The 19,228-nt window shown below is 40.4% G+C and overlaps 1 protein-coding gene and 1 pseudogene across 2 annotated transcripts in view; one reads left to right on the forward strand and one right to left on the reverse strand.

The window, feature by feature from the left end:
* The window catches only part of MTX3 (metaxin 3), a 190,628-nt gene that overhangs the window by 125,268 nt on the left and 46,132 nt on the right, over window positions 1–19,228 (forward strand). The gene's annotated exons all lie outside the window — the stretch shown is intronic.
* On the reverse strand, window positions 14,703–18,826 carry LOC128648595 (nuclear pore complex protein Nup160-like; annotated as a pseudogene).

Here is a 19,228-nt window from a genome sequence, read left to right on the forward strand (position 1 = left end):
TGCGTACAAGATCTGTTAACAATGGGAGTGATCCATCCGGTTCCGTGGTCGGAACAAGGACAAGGGTTCTACTCAAACCTGTTTGTGGTTCCCAAAAAAGAGGGAACTTTCAGGCCAATCTTAGATTTAAAGACTCTAAACAAATTCCTAAGAGTTCCATCGTTCAAAATGGAAACTATTCGGACAATCTTACCCATGATCCAAGAGGGTCAGTACATGACCACAGTGGATTTAAAGGATGCTTACCTTCACATACCGATCCACAAAGATCATCACCGGTATCTAAGGTTTGCCTTCTTAGACAGGCACTACCAGTTTGTAGCTCTTCCATTCGGATTGGCTACGGCTCCAAGAATCTTCACAAAGGTTCTGGGTGCCCTTCTAGCGGTACTAAGACCGCGAGGGATTTCGGTAGCTCCGTACCTAGACGACATTCTAATACAAGCTTCAAGCTTTCAAACTGCCAAGTCTCATACAGAGTTAGTTCTGGCATTTCTAAGGTCGCATGGATGGAAAGTGAACGAGAAGAAGAGTTCTCTCTTTCCTCTCACAAGAGTTCCATTCTTGGGGACTCTTATAGATTCTGTAGAAATGAAGATTTACCTGACAGAAGACAGGTTAACAAAACTTCAAAATGCATGCCGCGTCCTTCATTCCATTCAACACCCGTCAGTAGCTCAATGCATGGAGGTGATCGGCTTAATGGTAGCGGCAATGGACATAGTACCTTTTGCACGCCTACACCTCAGACCGCTGCAATTATGCATGCTAAGTCAGTGGAATGGGGATTACTCAGATTTGTCCCCTACTCTGAATCTGAATCAAGAGACCAGAAATTCTCTTCTATGGTGGCTTCATCGGCCACACCTGTCCAGGGGGATGCCATTCAGCAGGCCAGACTGGACAATTGTAACAACAGACGCCAGCCTACTAGGTTGGGGCGCTGTCTGGAATTCTCTGAAGGCTCAGGGACTATGGAATCAGGAGGAGAGTCTCCTTCCAATAAACATTCTGGAATTGAGAGCAGTTCTCAATGCCCTTCTGGCTTGGCCCCAGTTAATAACTCGGGGGTTCATCAGGTTTCAGTCGGACAACATCACGACTGTAGCTTACATCAACCATCAGGGAGGGACAAGAAGCTCCCTAGCAATGATGGAAGTATCAAAGATAATTCGCTGGGCAGAGTCTCACTCTTGCCACCTGTCAGCAATCCACATCCCGGGAGTGGAGAACTGGGAGGCGGATTTCTTGAGTCGCCAGACTCTTCATCCGGGGGAGTGGGAACTTCATCCGGAGGTCTTTGCCCAAATACTTCGACGTTGGGGCAAACCAGAGATAGATCTCAAGGCGTCTCGCCAGAACGCCAAACTTCCTCGCTACGGGTCCAGATCCAGGGATCCGGGAGCAGTTCTGATAGATGCTTTGACAGCACCTTGGAACTTCAGGATGGCTTATGTGTTTCCACCCTTCCCGCTGCTTCCTCGATTGATTGCCAAAATCAAACAGGAGAGAGCATCAGTAATTCTAATAGCACCTGCTTGGCCACGCAGGACTTGGTATGCAGATCTAGTGGACATGTCATCCTGTCCGCCTTGGTCTCTACCTCTAAGACAGGACCTTCTGATACAGGGTCCATTCAAACATCAAAATCTAACTTCTCTGAAGCTGACTGCTTGGAAATTGAACGCTTGATTTTATCAAAACGTGGTTTTTCTGAGTCGGTTATTGATACCCTGATTCAGGCTAGGAAGCCTGTTACCAGAAGGATTTACCATAAAATATGGCGGAAATACCTATACTGGTGCGAATCCAAAGGTTACTCCTGGAGTAAGGTTAGGATCGCTAGGATATTGTCTTTTCTACAAGAAGGTTTAGAAAAGGGTTTATCAGCTAGTTCATTAAAGGGACAGATTTCAGCTCTGTCCATCTTGTTACACAGACGTCTGTCAGAAAATCCAGACGTCCAGTCCTTTTGTCAGGCTTTAGCTAGGATCAAGCCTGTGTTTAAAGCTGTTGCTCCACCATGGAGTTTAAACTTAGTTCTTAACGTTTTACAGGGTGTTCCGTTTGAACCCCTTCATTCCATTGATATAAAAATGTTATCTTGGAAAGTTCTGTTTTTAATGGCTATTTCCTCGGCTCGAAGAGTCTCTGAGTTATCAGCCTTACATTGTGATTCCCCTTATCTGATTTTTCACTCAGACAAGGTAGTTCTGCGTACTAAACCTGGGTTCTTACCTAAGGTAGTCACTAACAGGAACATCAATCAAGAGATTGTTGTCCCATCCTTGTGTCCAAATCCTTCTTCAAAGAAGGAACGTCTTTTACACAATCTGGATGTAGTTCGTGCCCTCAAGTTCTACTTGCAGGCAACTAAAGATTTTCGCCAAACTTCTTCCTTGTTTGTCGTTTACTCTGGACAGAGGAGAGGTCAAAAAGCTTCTGCTACCTCTCTCTCTTTTTGGCTTCGTAGCATAATACGTTTAGCCTATGAGACTGCTGGACAGCAGCCTCCTGAAAGAATTACAGCTCACTCCACTAGAGCTGTGGCTTCCACTTGGGCCTTTAAGAATGAGGCCTCTGTTGAACAGATTTGCAAGGCTGCAACTTGGTCTTCGCTTCATACTTTTTCCAAATTTTACAAATTTGACACTTTTGCTTCTTCGGAGGCTATTTTTGGGAGAAAGGTTCTTCAGGCAGTGGTTCCTTCTGTATAATGAGCCTGCCTATCCCTCCCGTCATCCGTGTACTTTTGCTTTGGTATTGGTATCCCAGAAGTAATGATGACCCGTGGACTGATCACACATAACAGAAGAAAACATAATTTATGCTTACCTGATAAATTCCTTTCTTCTGTTGTGTGATCAGTCCACGGCCCGCCCTGTTTTAAGGCAGGTAAATATCTTTTAAATTATACTCCAGTCACCACTTCACCCTTGGTTACTCCTTTCTCGTTGATTCTTGGTCGAATGACTGGGACTGACGTAGAGGGGAGGAGCTATATGCAGCTCTGCTGGGTGAATCCTCTTGCATTTCCTGTTGGGGAGGAGTTATATCCCAGAAGTAATGATGACCCGTGGACTGATCACACAACAGAAGAAAGGAATTTATCAGGTAAGCATAAATTATGTTTTTTTTAATGGGATTTGGCCAACGCTGGTATTACGAGTCTTGGAGAAAGTGAGCGGTAGAGCCTCTACCTCCAAGACTCCAACCGCATTTAAAAGTCAGTAGTTAAGAGTTTTATGGGCTAACGCCGGAACATAAAACTCTTATCTAAAGTGCTAAAATGTACACTAACACCCATAAACTACCTATGAACCCCTAAACCAAGGCCCCCCCACATCGCAAACACTATAATTAAATTATTTAACCCCTAATCTGCCGACCGGACATCGCCGCCACCTACATTATTCCTATGAACCCCTAATCTGCTGCCCCTAATATCGCCGACACCTACATTATATTTATTAACCCCTAATCTGCTTTCCAACGTCGCCGCCACCTACCTACACTTATTAACCCCTAATCTGCCGACCGGATATTGCAGCCACTATAATAAATGTATTAACCCCTAAACCGCCGCACTCCCTCCTTGCAAACACTATAATAAATTTTATTAACCCCTAATCTGCCCTCCCTAACATCGCCGCAACCTACCTACAATTATTAACCCCTAATCTTCCGCCCCCAACGTCGCCGCTGCTATAATAAAGTTATTAACCCCTAAACCTAAGTCTATCCCTAACACCCCCCCTAAGTTAAATATAATATAAATAAAACAAAATAAATTTACTATAATTAAATAAATTATTCCTATTTAAAACTAAATACTTACCTATAAAATAAACCATAAGATAGCTACAATATAATTTAATAATTACATTGTAGCTATTTTAGGATTTATATTTATTTTACAGGCAACTTTGTATTTATTTTAACTAGGTACAATAGCTATTAAATAGTTAATAACTATTTAATAGCTACCTAGTTAAAGTAATTACAAAATTACCTGTAAAATAAATCCTAACCTAAGTTAAAAATACACCTAACACTACACTATCGATAAATTAATTAAATAAATTAACTACAATGATCTAAACTAAAATACAATTAAATAAACTAAACTATAGTACAAACAAACACTAAATTACAAAAAAATAAAAAAAATTACAAGAATTTTAATCTAATTACACCTAATCTAAGCCCCCTAATAAAATAAAAAAGCCCCCCAAAATAATAAAATTCCCTACACTATACTAAATTACAAAAGTAATCAGCTCTTTTACCAACCCTTAAAAGGGCTTTTTGCGGGGCTCTTTTACCTGTAAAATAAAATACATGACCCTCCCAACATTGCAACCCACCACCCACACACCCCTACTCTAAAACCCACCCGATACCCCCCTTAAAAAAAAACCTTACACTAGAAGATGCTGCTTGGATGAACACTTCTGCTGGATGGAGGAACTCTTCTGCCCCTATCGGATGAAGACTTCTGCCGCTCCGGATTTCCTCTTTTGGCCCATCGGTGCCCGGCTGGGTGAACACGACTCAAGGTAGGGTGATCTTCAGTGGGGTAGTGTAAGGTTTTTTTTAAGGGGGGATCGGGTGGGTTTTAGAGTACGGGTGTGTGGCTGGTGGGTTGTAATGTTGGGGGTGGGTCTTGTATTTTATTTTACAGGTAAAAGAGCTGATTACTTTGGGCCAATGCCCCGCAAAAAGCCCTTTTAAGGGCTGGTAAAAGAGCTGATTAGTTTTGTAATTTAGTATAGGGTAAGGAATTTTATTATTTTGGGGGGCTTTTTCTTTCATGTAATTAGCAAAAGTCCATGAGCTAGTGACGTATGGGATATACATTCCTACCAGGAGGGGCAAAGTTTCCCAAACCTCAAAATGCCTATAAATACACCCCTCACCACACCCACAAATCAGTTTTACAAACTTTGCCTCCCGTGGAGGTGGGGAAGTAAGTTTGTGCTAGATTCTACGTTGATATGTGCTTCGCAGCAGGCTGGAGCCCGGTTTTCCTCTCAGTGTGCAGTGAATGTCAGAGGGATGTGAAGAGAGTATTGCCTATTTGAATTCAATGGTCTCCTTCTACGGGATCTATTTCATAGGTTCTCTGTTATCGGTCGTAGAGATTCATCTCTTACCTCCCTTTTCGACGATATACTCTTATATATACCATTACCTCTACTGATTCTCGTTTCAGTACTGGTTTGGCTTTCTACTACATGTAGATGAGTGTCCTGGGGTAAGTAAGTCTTATTTTTTGTGACACTCTAAGCTATGGTTGGGCACTTTTATATAAAGTTCTAAATATATGTGTTTAAACATTTATTTGCCTTGATTCAGGATGATCAATATTCCTTATTTTCAGACAGTCAGTTTCATTATTTGGGATAATGCATATGAATAATTCATTTTTTTCTTACCTTAAAAATTGACTTTTTTTCCTATGGGCTGTTAGGCTCGCGGGGGCTAAAAATGCTTCATTTTATTGCGTCATTCTTGGCGCGGACTTTCTTGGCGCAAAAAATTTCTTTGTCATTTCCGGCGTCATACTTGTCGCCAGAAGTCGTTTGTGATTGCGTCATTTTTTTGACGTTTTGCGCCAAAAATGTCGGTGTCGCCGGATGTGGTGTCATTCTTGGCGCCAAAAGCATTTAGGCGCCAAATAATGTGGGCGCCTTTTTTGGCGCTAAAAAATATGGGCGTCATTATTGTCTCCACATTATTTAAGTCTCATTGTTTATTGCTTCTGGTTGCTAGAAGCTTGTTCATTGGCATTTTTTCCCATTCCTGAAACTGTCATTTAAGGAATTTGATAGATTTTGCTTTATATGTTGTTTTTTCTACTACATATTGCAAGATGTCTCAGATTGACCCTGGATCAGAAGCTACTTCTGGAAAAACGCTGCCTGATGCTGGATCTACCAAAGTTAAGTGCATTTGTTGTAAACTTGTGGTAACTGTTCCTCCGGCTGTAGTTTGTGATGAATGTCATGATAAACTTGCTAATGCAGATAGTATTTCCATTAGTAATGTTCCATTACCTGTTGCTGTTCCATCAACATCTAATACTCAGGGTGTTCCTGTTAATATAAGAGATTTTGTTTCTAAATCTATTAGGAAGGCTATGTCTGTTATTTCTCCTTCCAGTAAACGTAAAAGGTCTTTTAAAACTTCTCATATTTCAGATGAATTTTTAAATGAACATCATCATTCTGATTCTGTTTCTGATGATGATTTTTCTGGTTCAGAGGATTCTGTTTCAGATATTGACACTGATAAATCTTCATATTTATTTAAAATGGAATTTATTCGTTCTTTGCTTAAAGAAGTATTAATTGCATTAGAAATAGAGGAATCTAGTCCTCTTGATACTAAATCTAAACGTTTAAATTCGTTTTTTAAACCTCCTATAGTTATTCCGGAAGTTTTTCCCGTCCCTGATGCTATTTCTGAAGTAATTTCTATGGAATGGAATAATCTGGGCAATTCATTTACTCCTTCTAAAAGGTTTAAGAAATTGTATCCTGTGCCATCTGACAGATTAGAGTTTTGGGACAAAATCCCTAAGGTTGATGGGGCTATCTCTACTCTTGCTAAACGTACTACTATTCCTACGGCAGATAGTACTTCCTTTAAGGATCCTTTAGATAGGAAAATTGAATCCTTTCTAAGAAAAGCTTATTTATGTTCAGGTAATCTACTTAGACCTGCTATATCTTTGGCGGATGTTGCTGCAGCTTCAACTTTCTGGTTGGAGGCTTTAGCACAACAAGTGACAGATCATAATACTCATAGCATTGTTAAACTTCTTCAACATGCTAATAACTTTATTTGTGATGCCATCTTTGATATCATTAGAGTTGATGTCAGGTATATGTCTTTAGCTATTTTAGCTAGAAGAACTTTATGGCTTAAAACTTGGAATGCAGATATGTCTTCTAAGTCAACTTTGCTTTCCCTTTCTTTCCAAGGTAATAAATTGTTTGGTTCACAGTTGGATTCTATTATTTCAACTGTTACTGGGGGGAAAGGAACTTTTTTACCCCAGGATAAGAAATCCAAAGGTAAATATAGGGCTGCTAATCGTTTTCGTTCCTTTCGTCAGAATAAGGAACAAAAGCCTGATCCTTCCCCTAAAGGAACGGTTTCTGTTTGGAAACCATCTCCAGTCTGGAATAAATCCAAACCTTTTAGAAAGCCAAAGCCAGCTCCCAAGTCCACATGAAGGTGCGGCCCTCATTCCAGCTCAGCTGGTAGGGGGCAGATTACGATTTTTCAAAGAAATTTGGATCAATTCGATTCACAGTCTTTGGATTCAGAACATTGTTTCACAAGGGTACAGAATAGATTTCAAGATAAGGCCTCCTGCAAGAAGATTTTTTCTTTCTCGCGTTACAATAAATCCAGTGAAGGCTCAGGCGTTTCTGAAATGTGTTTCAGATCTAGAGTTGGCTGGAGTAATTGTGCCGGTTCCAGTTCTGGAACAGGGTCTGGGGTTTTACTCAAATCTATTCATTGTACCAAAGAAGGAGAATTCCTTCAGACCAGTTCTGGATTTAAAAATATTGCATCGTTATGTAAGGATACCAACATTCAAAATGGTAACTATAAGGACTATTCTGCCTTTTGTTCAGCAAGGGCATTATATGTCCACAATAGATTTACAAGATGCATATCTGCATATTCCGATTCATCCAGATCACTTTCAGTTTCTGAGATTCTCTTTTCTAGACAAGCATTACCAGTTTGTGGCTCTGCCGTTCGGCCTAGCAACAGCTCCAAGGATTTTTACAAAGGTTCTCGGTGCCCTTCTATCTGTAATCAGAGAACAGCAGAGCCGGACTGGGAAATCAGACCGGCCCTGGAAATTTGTATAAACCGGCCCGCCCCGCCCCCTCCAGCCTAGCCCCGCCCCTCCAGCCCAGCCACGCCCCCTCCACGTCAGCCAACTATTTTCTAATTTTACCTTTGAGGAGCACTCACAGACAGCATTACTACGTAAAGCCCTAATGTATAGCACTATTACAATTAATTAACTAAAATTAACTTTAATCCACAGACCACTAATACACTACAAGATGGATTTTTTTTTTAATTATGACAAAAGCAATGTTAATTAAAATAATGGATAGGATAATGATGACTCAGTTCAAATAATATACACTATATACCATGTAACAGCCTTAGATTAAAGTAAGGAGCCAGTTTGTATGCATTATTTATACAGACAGATCACTGGACACTAATAATCCTGAAAGGTATTTAAGAATTATTTTTTTTACTGCATGATCTAAATTAAAAGCATTCTTCTTGCATCAGAACATTATCTCACAGTCACAGAATATGAAGTATATATATATATATATATACATCATATGCTGTGACTGTGAGATAATGTTCTGATGCAAGAATGCTTAAAAAAAATCTTAAATCCCTTTCAGGATTATTAGTGTCTAGTGATCTGTCTGTAAATAATGCATACAAGAGAAACCTCCTTACTTTATTCTAAAAGGCTGCTGTTGTTGCCCTTCCTTGCTTTAGATTCAATCTTTATATATATATATATATATATATATATATATATTTATAGTGGTGGGGGGGTTATGAAATCATGGGGGCTAAAAAATAATCAGTCAGTGAGTCATATACACACACAGCAATGATGTATGTTGTTGTAGTATAGTATTATATAGAATTGATGCTATTATGCCAAAAGTACATAACAGTTGAGTTGAGCAGTTAATACTACTATTAAAACAGCCAGGGTAATTTAATTTTAAATATTACATACGTTTTAATGCTGCACAAGCTGATGGTAGTACTAGCAGTTCTATTCACTGTCTGACACTGAACTTTTCTTCGTCTTCACTGAGACTGACTGACTCTGCTGAATCACATCACACTTGACGACTTCTCTAAGTTCTCTGGCTGCCGCCTGCCAGTGTGTCCTGTGACCTTTGTCGGACTCATCTCTGGTCTTCTTTTGTCAGACTGTGACTGTCCCTACACATGACCCCACATGGCCTCCGCTCCGCCCTCAACTAGGCTTGCCTTGTTGCTGACGCTCACGCAGCGCTCCTCTCAGGCTGAGGCTGGGTAGCGTCCCAGGCTCCCTTCACTCCACTATATGTCACGTGGCACTGGGAGACGACTGACGAAAGACAGTGTGACGTCACAGAAGTAAGTGGCAACTGGGCCGGCCCAGCCCACCTCTGCATTCCTCCCCTCCCTAGACTGGCTACCCTCATCCAGTGACAGACTGAGCTGTGTGATTGACAGGCGGGAGTCAGACACAGACTCAGTCTGATTAGCTTGCGTAACTGTGTTGCGGTAGGTTGCGCTGCGGTCCGGCCCCGGCTAGGGGCAGGGGGTTAATATTGTTTACAGTATGCACAGAGCTGAGAAAGTCAGTAGCGTGCCGAGTCTTAGGATATTAAATTATTAGCAATAGCCTAATTAACAAACTAACAACAAATCGCTTTGTAAATATAAATATCAGACAGTCACTGTCAAAACAACTGCTGAGCCCAGCCCAGCTGAGCTGCCGGCCCACCGGGATTTTTCCCGGTATCCCGGCTGCCCAATCCGGCCCTGGAGAACAGGGTATTGTGGTATTTCCTTATTTGGACGATATCTTGGTACTTGCTCAGTCTTCACATTTAGCAGAATCTCATATGAATCGACTTGTATCGTTTCTTCAAGAACATGGTTGGAGGATCAATTTACCAAAGAGTTCATTGATTCCTCAGACAAGGGTAACCTTTTTAGGTTTCCAGATAGATTCAGTGTCCATGACTTTGTCTCTGACGGACAAGAGACGTCTGAAATTGGTTTCAGCTTGTCGAAACCTTCAGTCTCAATCATTCCCTTCGGTAGCCTTATGCATGGAAATTCTAGGTCTTATGACTGCTGCATCCGACGCGATCCCCTTTGCTCGTTTTCACATGCAACCTCTTCAGCTCTGTATGCTGAACCAGTGGTGCAGGGATTATACGAAGATATCTCAGTTAATATCTTTAAAACCGATTGTACGACACTCTCTGACGTGGTGGACAGGCCACCATCGTTTAGTTCAGGGGGCTTCTTTTGTTCTTCCGACCTGGACTTTGATATCAACAGATGCGAGTCTGACAGGTTGGGGAGCTGTATGGGGGTCTCTGACAGCGCAGGGGGTTTGGGAATCTCAGGAGGCGAGATTACCAATCAACATTTTCAGAGCTTCAGAGAGTCGTGGCCTCTTCTGAAGAGAGAGTCGTTCATTTGTTTTCAGACGGACAATGTCACAACCGTGGCATATGTCAATCATCAAGGAGGGACTCACAGTCCTCTGGCTATGAAAGAAGTATCTTGAATACTTGCATGGGCGGAATCCAGCTCCTGTCTAATTTCTGCGGTTCACATCCCAGGTATAGACAATTGGGAAGCGGATTATCTCAGTCGCCAGACCTTACATCCGGGCGAATGGTCTCTTCACCCAGAGGTATTTCTTCAGATTGTTCAAATCTAGGGTCTTCCAGAAATAGATCTGATGGCTTCTCATCTAAACAAGAAGCTTCCCAGGTATCTGTCCAGATCCAGGGATCCTCAGGCGGAAGCAGTGGATGCATTGTCACTTCCTTGGAAGTATCATCCCGCCTCTAGTTCTTCTTCCAAGAGTGATCTCCAAGATTCTAAAGGAGCGTTCGTTTGTACTGCTGGTGGCTCCAGCATGGCCTCACAGGTTTTGGTATGCGGATCTTGTTCGGATGGCTACTTGCCAACCGTGGACTCTTCCGTTAAGACCAGACCTTCTATCGCAAGGTCCTTTTTTCCATCAGGATCTCAAATCATTAAATTTGAAGGTATGGAGATTGAACGCTTGATTCTCAGTCATAGAGGTTTCTCTGACTCCGTAATTAATACTATGTTACAGGCTCGTAAATCTGTGTCTAGGAAGATATATTATCGAGTCTGGAAGACTTACATTTCTTGGTGTTCTTCTCATCATGTTTCTTGGCATTCTTTTAGAATTCCTAGAATTTTACAGTTTCTTCAGGATGGTCTGGATAAAGGTTTGTCTGCAAGTTCTTTGAAAGGACAAATTTCTGCTCTTTCTGTGCTGTTTCACAGAAAGATTGCTAATCTTCCTGATATTCATTGTTTTGTACAAGCTTTGGTTCGTATAAAACCTGTCATTAAGTCAATTTCTCCTCCTTGGAGTTTGAATTTGGTTCTGGGGGCTCTTCAAGCTCCTCCGTTTGAACCTATGCATTCTCTGGATATTAAATTACTTTCTTGGCAAGTTTTGTTTCTTTTGGTCATCTCTTCTGCTAGAAGAGTTTCTGAATTATCTGCTCTTTCTTGTGAGTCTCCTTTTCTGATTTTTCATCAGGATAAGGCGGTGTTGCGAACTTCATTTAAATTTTTACCTAAGGTTGTGAATTCTAACAACGTTAAAGGTTAAAGGTTAAAGCTCATGCAGAAGAGAAGATAGCACAGTCAGTAAAACATGGGGACAAAACATTCTTTAGATATATCAGTGAAAGAAGGAAAAAATAAGGTAGGAATAGTAAAATTGAAATCAGTTGATGGTAGAATAATAGAAGGAGATAAGCAGATTGCAGACTGTCTCAATGATTACTTCTGTTCCGTTTTCACTAAAGATTGTGAAGATACAATGTCTACATTAAGGGATGCAACGCAAAATAGAAACAAGCTTAACAGTAATCTTTTTACAGAGGATGAGGTTTTGTTAGCATTATCAAAAATAAATGTTACAAAGGCAGTGGGTCCTGATAATATTCATCCAAGGGTTTTAAAAGAACTTCGATCAGTGCTAACTGTCCCATTAACTGATCTGTTTAATCAGTCACTATTAACAGGAGCTGTCCCAGATGATTGGAGAATAGCAAATGTAATACCCCTTCATAAAATGGGCAGTAGAGAAGAATCTGGCAACTACAGGCCAGTTAGTTTAACTTCAGTAGTAGGGAAATTAATGGAAAGCCTCTTAAAAGAAAGAATTATGACTTACATAAAGACAAACAATTTAGAGGACCAAAATCAGCATGGTTTTACTTCAGGGAGATCATGTCAGACTAATCTAATTGACTTCTTTGATTATGTAACAAAAGTATTAGACAAGGGAGGAGCAGTTGATGTAGCATATCTAGATTTCAGCAAAGCATTTGACACCGTCCCACACAATAAACTTATTCACAAACTATATCTCCTTGGTCTAGATTCAAAAATTGTGAACTGGGTGGAATGCTGGCTTAAGGACAGAAAACAAAGTGTCTTAGTAAATGGAGTTCATTCAGCAGAGGGGGCTGTTACTAGTGGTGTTCCTCAGGGGTCAGTTCTGGGGCCTGTTTTGTTTAACATATTTATCTGCGATATCAGCAAAGGGCTACAGGGGAAAGTATGTCTCTTTGCAGATGATACAAAAATTTGCAACAGAGTGGATGTTCCAGGGGGGGTAGACAAAATGAGAAGTGATATACAACAATTGGAGGATTGGACAAATGACTGTGGTCTAAAGTTTAACACAGCAAAGTGTAAAATAATGCATTTAGGGAAGAAAAATCCAAATGTCAATTACAGACTCAATGACACTTTACTGACTGTTACAGACGAGGAACAGGACTTGGGAATTATTATTTCAGATGATTTAAAACTTAGTAAACAATGTAGTAATGCAGCGAGTAAGGCTAGCAGAATGCTTGGATGTGTTGGTAGAGGTATTTGCAGCATAAATAGTAAGGTTCTTATGCCACTTTATAGATCATTAGTTAGGCCTCATCTTGAGTATTGTGTGCAGTTCTGGAGACCATATCTTCAGAAGGATATTAACAAACTTGAATCTGTGCAAAGGAGGGCTACCAAAATGGTACATGGTCTAAAAAATAAAACTTACCAGGATAGGCTCAATGACCTAAATATGTATAGCTTAGAGGAGAGAAGGGAAAGAGGTGATATGATAGCAACTTTCAAGTACATTAAAGGGTTTAGTAAAACTGAGGCTGTGGGTATTTTACATAAAATGGAAAATTCAAGAACAAGGGGTCATGAGCTCAAGCTAAAGGGTAGTAGATTCAGAAGTAATTTGAGGAAGCACTTCTTTACAGAAAGAGTGATTGATTTATGGAATAAACTTCCTCAAGAGGTAGTAGCAACAAACACTGTGGGGGACTTTAAAAATGCATGGGACAAGCATAGGGCTATCCTACGAACTAGATAAGTTTATACTGTTAGGTAAGGTCGGGCAGACTTGCTGGGCCTATGGCTCTTATCTGCCGTCAATATCTATGTTTCTATGTTAGTAGAGAAATTGTGGTTCCTTCATTGTGTCCTAATCCTAAGAATTCTAAGGAAAGATCGTTGCATTCTTTTGATGTAGTTAGAGCTTTGAAATATTATGTTGAAGCTACTAAAGATTTCCGAAAGACTTCTAGTCTATTTGTTATCTTTTCCGGTTCCAGGAAAGGTCAGAAGGCTTCTGCCATTTCTTTGGCGTCTTGGTTAAAGTCTTTGATTCATCATGCTTATGTCGAGTCGGGTAAAACTCCGCCTCAAAGGATTACAGCTCATTCTACTAGGTCAGTTTCTACTTCCTGGGCGTTTAGGAATGAAGCTTCGGTTGATCAGATTTGCAAAGCAGCAACTTGGTCTTCTTTGCATACTTTTACTAAATTCTACCATTTTGATGTGTTTTCTTCTTCTGAAGCAGTTTTTGGTAGAAAAGTACTTCAGGCAGCTGTTTCAGTTTGATTCTTCTGCTTATATTTTCAGTTTTTTTCATTATAAGATTTAAACTTTATTTTGGGGTGTGGATTATTTTTCAGCGGAATTGGCTGTCTTTATTTTTATCCCTCCCTCTCTAGTGACTCTTGCGTGGAAGTTCCACATCTTGGGTATTTATTATCCCATACGTCACTAGCTCATGGACTCTTGCTAATTACATGAAAGAAAACATAATTTATGTAAGAACTTACCTGATAAATTCATTTCTTTCATATTAGCAAGAGTCCATGAGGCCCACCCTTTTTTTGTGGTGGTTTTGATTTTTTTGTATAAAGCACAATTATTCCAATTCCTTATTTTTTATGCTTTCGCACTTTTTTCTTATCACCCCACTTCTTGGCTATTCGTTAAACTGATTTGTGGGTGTGGTGAGGGGTGTATTTATAGGCATTTTGAGGTTTGGGAAACTTTGCCCCTCCTGGTAGGAATGTATATCCCATACGTCACTAGCTCATGGACTCTTGCTAATATGAAAGAAATGAATTTATCAGGTAAGTTCTTACATAAATTATGTTTTTATATTATTAGGGGGCTTAGATTAGGTGTAATTAGATTAAAATTCTTGTAATATTTTTTTATTTTTTGTAATTTAGTGTTTGTTTGTTTTTTGTACTATAGTTTAGTTTATTTAATTGTATTTTAGTTTAGATCATTGTAGTTAATTTATTTAATTAATTTATTGATAGTGTATTGTTAGGTGTATTTGTAACTTAGGTTAGGATTTATTTTACAGGTAATTTTGTAATTATTTTAACTAAGTAGCTATTAGTTATTAACTTTTTTTTTTCATAATTAAGAATTTTATTATAATTGTGATGTGACAGTTTCAAAGAACATTAAATTCACTATAAAAAAAATAATTTTGTTTATTTTTTTTTTAAACAAAGATAACAAAATGTCAATAACATTTTATTTATTTTTTATTTTAGTTACAGTTCAGCATTTATTACAAAAAAAGGCTGCTGCTCCTTTTCTTTAGCGGGATCAGTCCTTTGTAAACTTCTCCATATTAAGAATTTTTGTGGCTTTCTATTAGTTTTGTAACATTGTCGAGTTTTTCAAAATACGTATTCAGTTTTCTTTTAAGTTTCTCAAGCATAGTTGTGGTGTGCTTCTGCTGGCTGCTTGTATTATTCTCTGTCAGTGATTGTAAGAGATTATTGAGAGCCTTATAACTGTTTATCAACCAGTTTGGCAAAGGAAAACCATGAGAAAGCAATTTATTGATGATACAACGATGATATAAACTGTTCTGTGATTCGTACTTCTCTAAATACGCAGTCATAAGTCGCCAGGCTTCATCTGTTGCACTGGATTCCTTTGTGGTAATAACAGAAGAAAGCTGGTTTGCTGAAAGCCATGCCCAGGCTTCTGCATGCTCGGCCTCTCCACCATTTTGTAATTTGATGCATTTAAATGCAAGTCCTTCAAAGACAGGTGTGATAGGCAGTTTAAAGGTTTGTCACAGAGAGAAAGCGGAATCAAATAGACCAGCCTGTACTAAAAGAGTAACCATCTCCTCAGAACCGGAACTACCTGCAATTGCTGCAGCAGATGGATCACACTGTGCCAGAGTGAGGCGCATCTGTGACAAAACATACTCCTTTTCCAGGTCCTGCAACTCTAAGATATCAATCTGCCGGCCTGTGGGTATGATGGGCAATTCTCCATAATGGGTTCTCTTGGGAGATGCTCTTGGGTGTTCATACACAGCTCCTGAGGCAGGTTGCACGAGCCACGCATATTCAGGACGGATCAAGCGCAGGCAATTCAGACATGCTAGATAAGCATTCACTTGTTTCTGAAGTCCATGTAAGGTTCGAACTTCCCTACCAAGGCACATCCCATATTCAAACATCACAGTACCAGCTTTACGATAGTTATGCCTATTTATATGGAACGCATATAACAGCTCATAATAATTGTGGGTCATTAGATCGACAGCACGAGCACATGATTAAACGATACCTACAGCCTCATTTTGTAAGTTCGCATATGGAAATTCAACAAGATCTTGAAGCTGAGAACGTTCACACAGAACCACAACTAGTTGGCGCAAACAGTCTAATTGCCTGCCCTGATCTGGTATCTGAGTTAATGCATCATATGCATAGCTGTTGTGTCCCATATCCAAGTGATGATTAAAAATACGGGTCCTCAGGGCAGCCTCACTTCGCCGGTCATCTATAGCTTCAGTTATAGCCAACAGTAGACAACTGGATTACCAATTCTGGCAGCCCTACATCTTCCAGCAAATGTAACACCCTGTTATAATACTGAAGTCTAGGTGAGGACCCAAGTTCCCCATCTTCCACATGGATTAATTTCTCCAAAAATTCTTCACTTTCTACTTCAGATGCAGCATTTGAGAAGCATTCTAGGGCCTTGTGCCCTTCTCCTGTGACTAGGTAACATTGTGCCATCATAAAATGACAAGACCCCACATTCACTTGACACCATGGTTGCAGCAGACACACATATTCCTGCAGCTGTGTATATTGACAACTTTGCATCAAGCACTCCGCAAACAAAAAACCTGGGTTACTAGGCCATAAATGCTGCAGAAGATAAGTGGTAATATCAGTTATGAGCTGAGTCCAGTTGAGAGGGCTCTGGGTCTGAGTGACAGTGGACCGAGAAAACAGATGAGATAAGAGTTTTTGAATCACGTCCTGAAAAAATAATTCCACAACCGTCTGCGGTCCAGAACCAGTTTTGTGCCCCGGTGTAAATGCTGGGGAGTCTGAGAGCTCTAGGACAGATAAATGTTGCAGATTGGATTCTAGCATATCAACAGGAACTGCAGAAGCCAAACACTGGCTTCCCCATCGAATGACATAGTAGGACAGAAGCATGTGTGAAGTGCGTGGTATAAGATCCTTTTGAGACTGAAGCAATTGACCTCATCCAGTAAAAGCCATATCTCCTAGTCTCAGGAGAAGATGCTGCAGAATCAGCAAATCTCTGCAAATTAAGAATGGTGTCATGGAGATTTTGCAAACTGCTTGACACAACACACTAGCTGCTGTGGCGCTTCCGAAGAGAGTAGACAGATTCATACGGACATTTAAAGGCTGACCAAGATTCATGTTCTTGTCCACGTCCACTGTCTCATAGTCCATCTCTCGAAGCACAAAGCTAATAGCCTGCAGTTTATTGTGAATATCCTCCATAACATTTTCAACATAATTTGCTATCAAATCTTCCAAAATCTGCTCTGCAATTCTTTCAGGGGGCTGCTGATGGCAACAGGATGCTTCCATAAGATACGCCATATCCGCAGATATATAATCTCCGATCATCCTGAGGCACTGGATCAAGCAGATCGTATCATTAGCAGCATCTAGATCATCTGAAATTACACTTTCATCCTCAGTAAGAAGATTTTCAGCTGGAAGAAGATACAAATGATCAACCAGTGAACAAGACGCCAAAAATAACAAATACCCCTTATAAGGCACACCATGCTAGTATGTGGGTGCACCTGAAGTGCAAGAGGACATGATAGTGCTTTCTGGTACTGGAGACAGCAGGCATACAATTTAGCCCAGTATTCAACTTGTAACTGCCTGAATTCTTCTTGAGACATTTCATACTCCGTCACGCTGCTGTGAAGCTCATTTTCTACAGTCAAAATAACTTCTTTCTTAAGGTCTTCCCATGATAGGTCTACCTCTCGTGCAACTCCCCTCTGGAAAATCTGTAGTGCTTTCAAAAGAGCAGCAATAGTAAAGCGTCCTGGGGCAAAGAGATACTCCAGATAAGTTTTCCTAGGGTCTTGCTCATCTCCAATATTAAGTTCTTCATCTGGAAAGGGATTTATGAAAACCTGATTCCACTGACCTTCTTGATTGTGCTCAAAATTAATGTGCTTCACAATTGTTTGATTTTCTTCATCAAGCCACAAAGCCCAAATGTCAGTAGATGTTAGAGTAAAAAGTAAAATCAACCAAGGTTTCCTTATTTGTGAATAACGAAGAAACATGGTCCAAACTGTAACGGTTGCTTTCTGCGCACACCAGTTGGAACACACAGAACTGTCCTTGTCTGGGTGTGTACAAATATACTCCAAGATAAAGTCCTATTGAAGTAGAGAACACAAGTCTCGGTTTGTGTCCAGTCCCAGGGGTTTGACGCAGATCATTACTAACCGGTACAAACTCCAACATATCAGCTACCATGAGACACATCTGGTCCTTGTATGACCACATACGGAGACAATGAACTGCAAGGCTGACAGGCAGATGTGCCTGTCCCTGCTCTCCCCAGACAGATGTTGGCATCCAGCCAGTTAACAGTCGCTGCATTACTGAGGTTTGCTTCAGCTCCACAGTGGTCACCACACCATCAACATTGTAAGGAGGCATTTTGATCATGCAAATACCACCAGATGACGAGGGGAAAGCAAACAGGGCCTCTCCTTCACTGCTTAGCCAGGCTGCTGTGGCTGCAGAGTTCTGGGCTCGACCAGGGATTGCTGGAATCACGTAACTGTTTAATGCATCCCTGTAGCTCAGTTTTCCAATATCAACAAAGATTGATTGCATCTGGCTTTCTGTAATTACTTCACTCCTGTACAATCGAGAGGGATGTGGAAGGACCAGCCTGTGGACAGTCTGATTTGTAACTATTAAAATGATTACGTCGTTCTGTGTTTCACAAACGTGAACGCCTCCAGGTAAGATTATGCAGTTGGTTATTACAAGACGAACAGCGTTATTCAGCAGATTAACATCCAGAGAATGTTCCACCAACTCCAAGGTGTCAGCATGTGTAGTCCAGTGTATGAAGCGGTTCCTCGTAACGGACAGAATATTACTGCTCTCCTTATAGTAGTAGCCGCCTGCACTCTCGTTATACTTTGGGCCTCCAACCAATGGACTGACGTCGGGGCGGAAGGTGACATCACGGAACTTCCTTCTAATTTCACGCTCAACTCCACTCAGCTCGGTGAAGCTCCGTTCCAGCACCCCGGGCGCCGCCATGTTTCCTTTTAGGGGAACCGCGCTCCAAAGCTAGAACAGGACCTCATGCATTGCCGCCCAGCGCTTCACTTGAATATGACATCGGAACCAGTTATTAACTATTTAATAGCTATTGTACCTAGTTAAAATAAATACAAAGTTGCCTGTAAAATAAATATAAATCCTAAAATAGTTACAATGTAATTATTAAATTATATTGTAGCTATCTTAAGGTTTATTTTATAGGTAAGTATTAAGTTTTAAATAGGAATAATTTAATTATAGTAAATTTATTTCGTTTTATTTATATTATATTTAAGTTAGGTGGTGTTAGGGTTAGGGTTAGACTTAGGTTTAGGGGTTAATAACTTTATTATAGTAGCGGCGACGTTGGGGGCGGGAGATTAGGGGTTAATAATTGTAGGTAGGTTGCGGCGATGTTAGGGAGAGCAGATTAGGGGTTA

This window comes from Bombina bombina, chromosome 2 (genome assembly GCF_027579735.1).
Source record: "Bombina bombina isolate aBomBom1 chromosome 2, aBomBom1.pri, whole genome shotgun sequence".
NCBI lineage: Eukaryota > Metazoa > Chordata > Amphibia > Anura > Bombinatoridae > Bombina > Bombina bombina.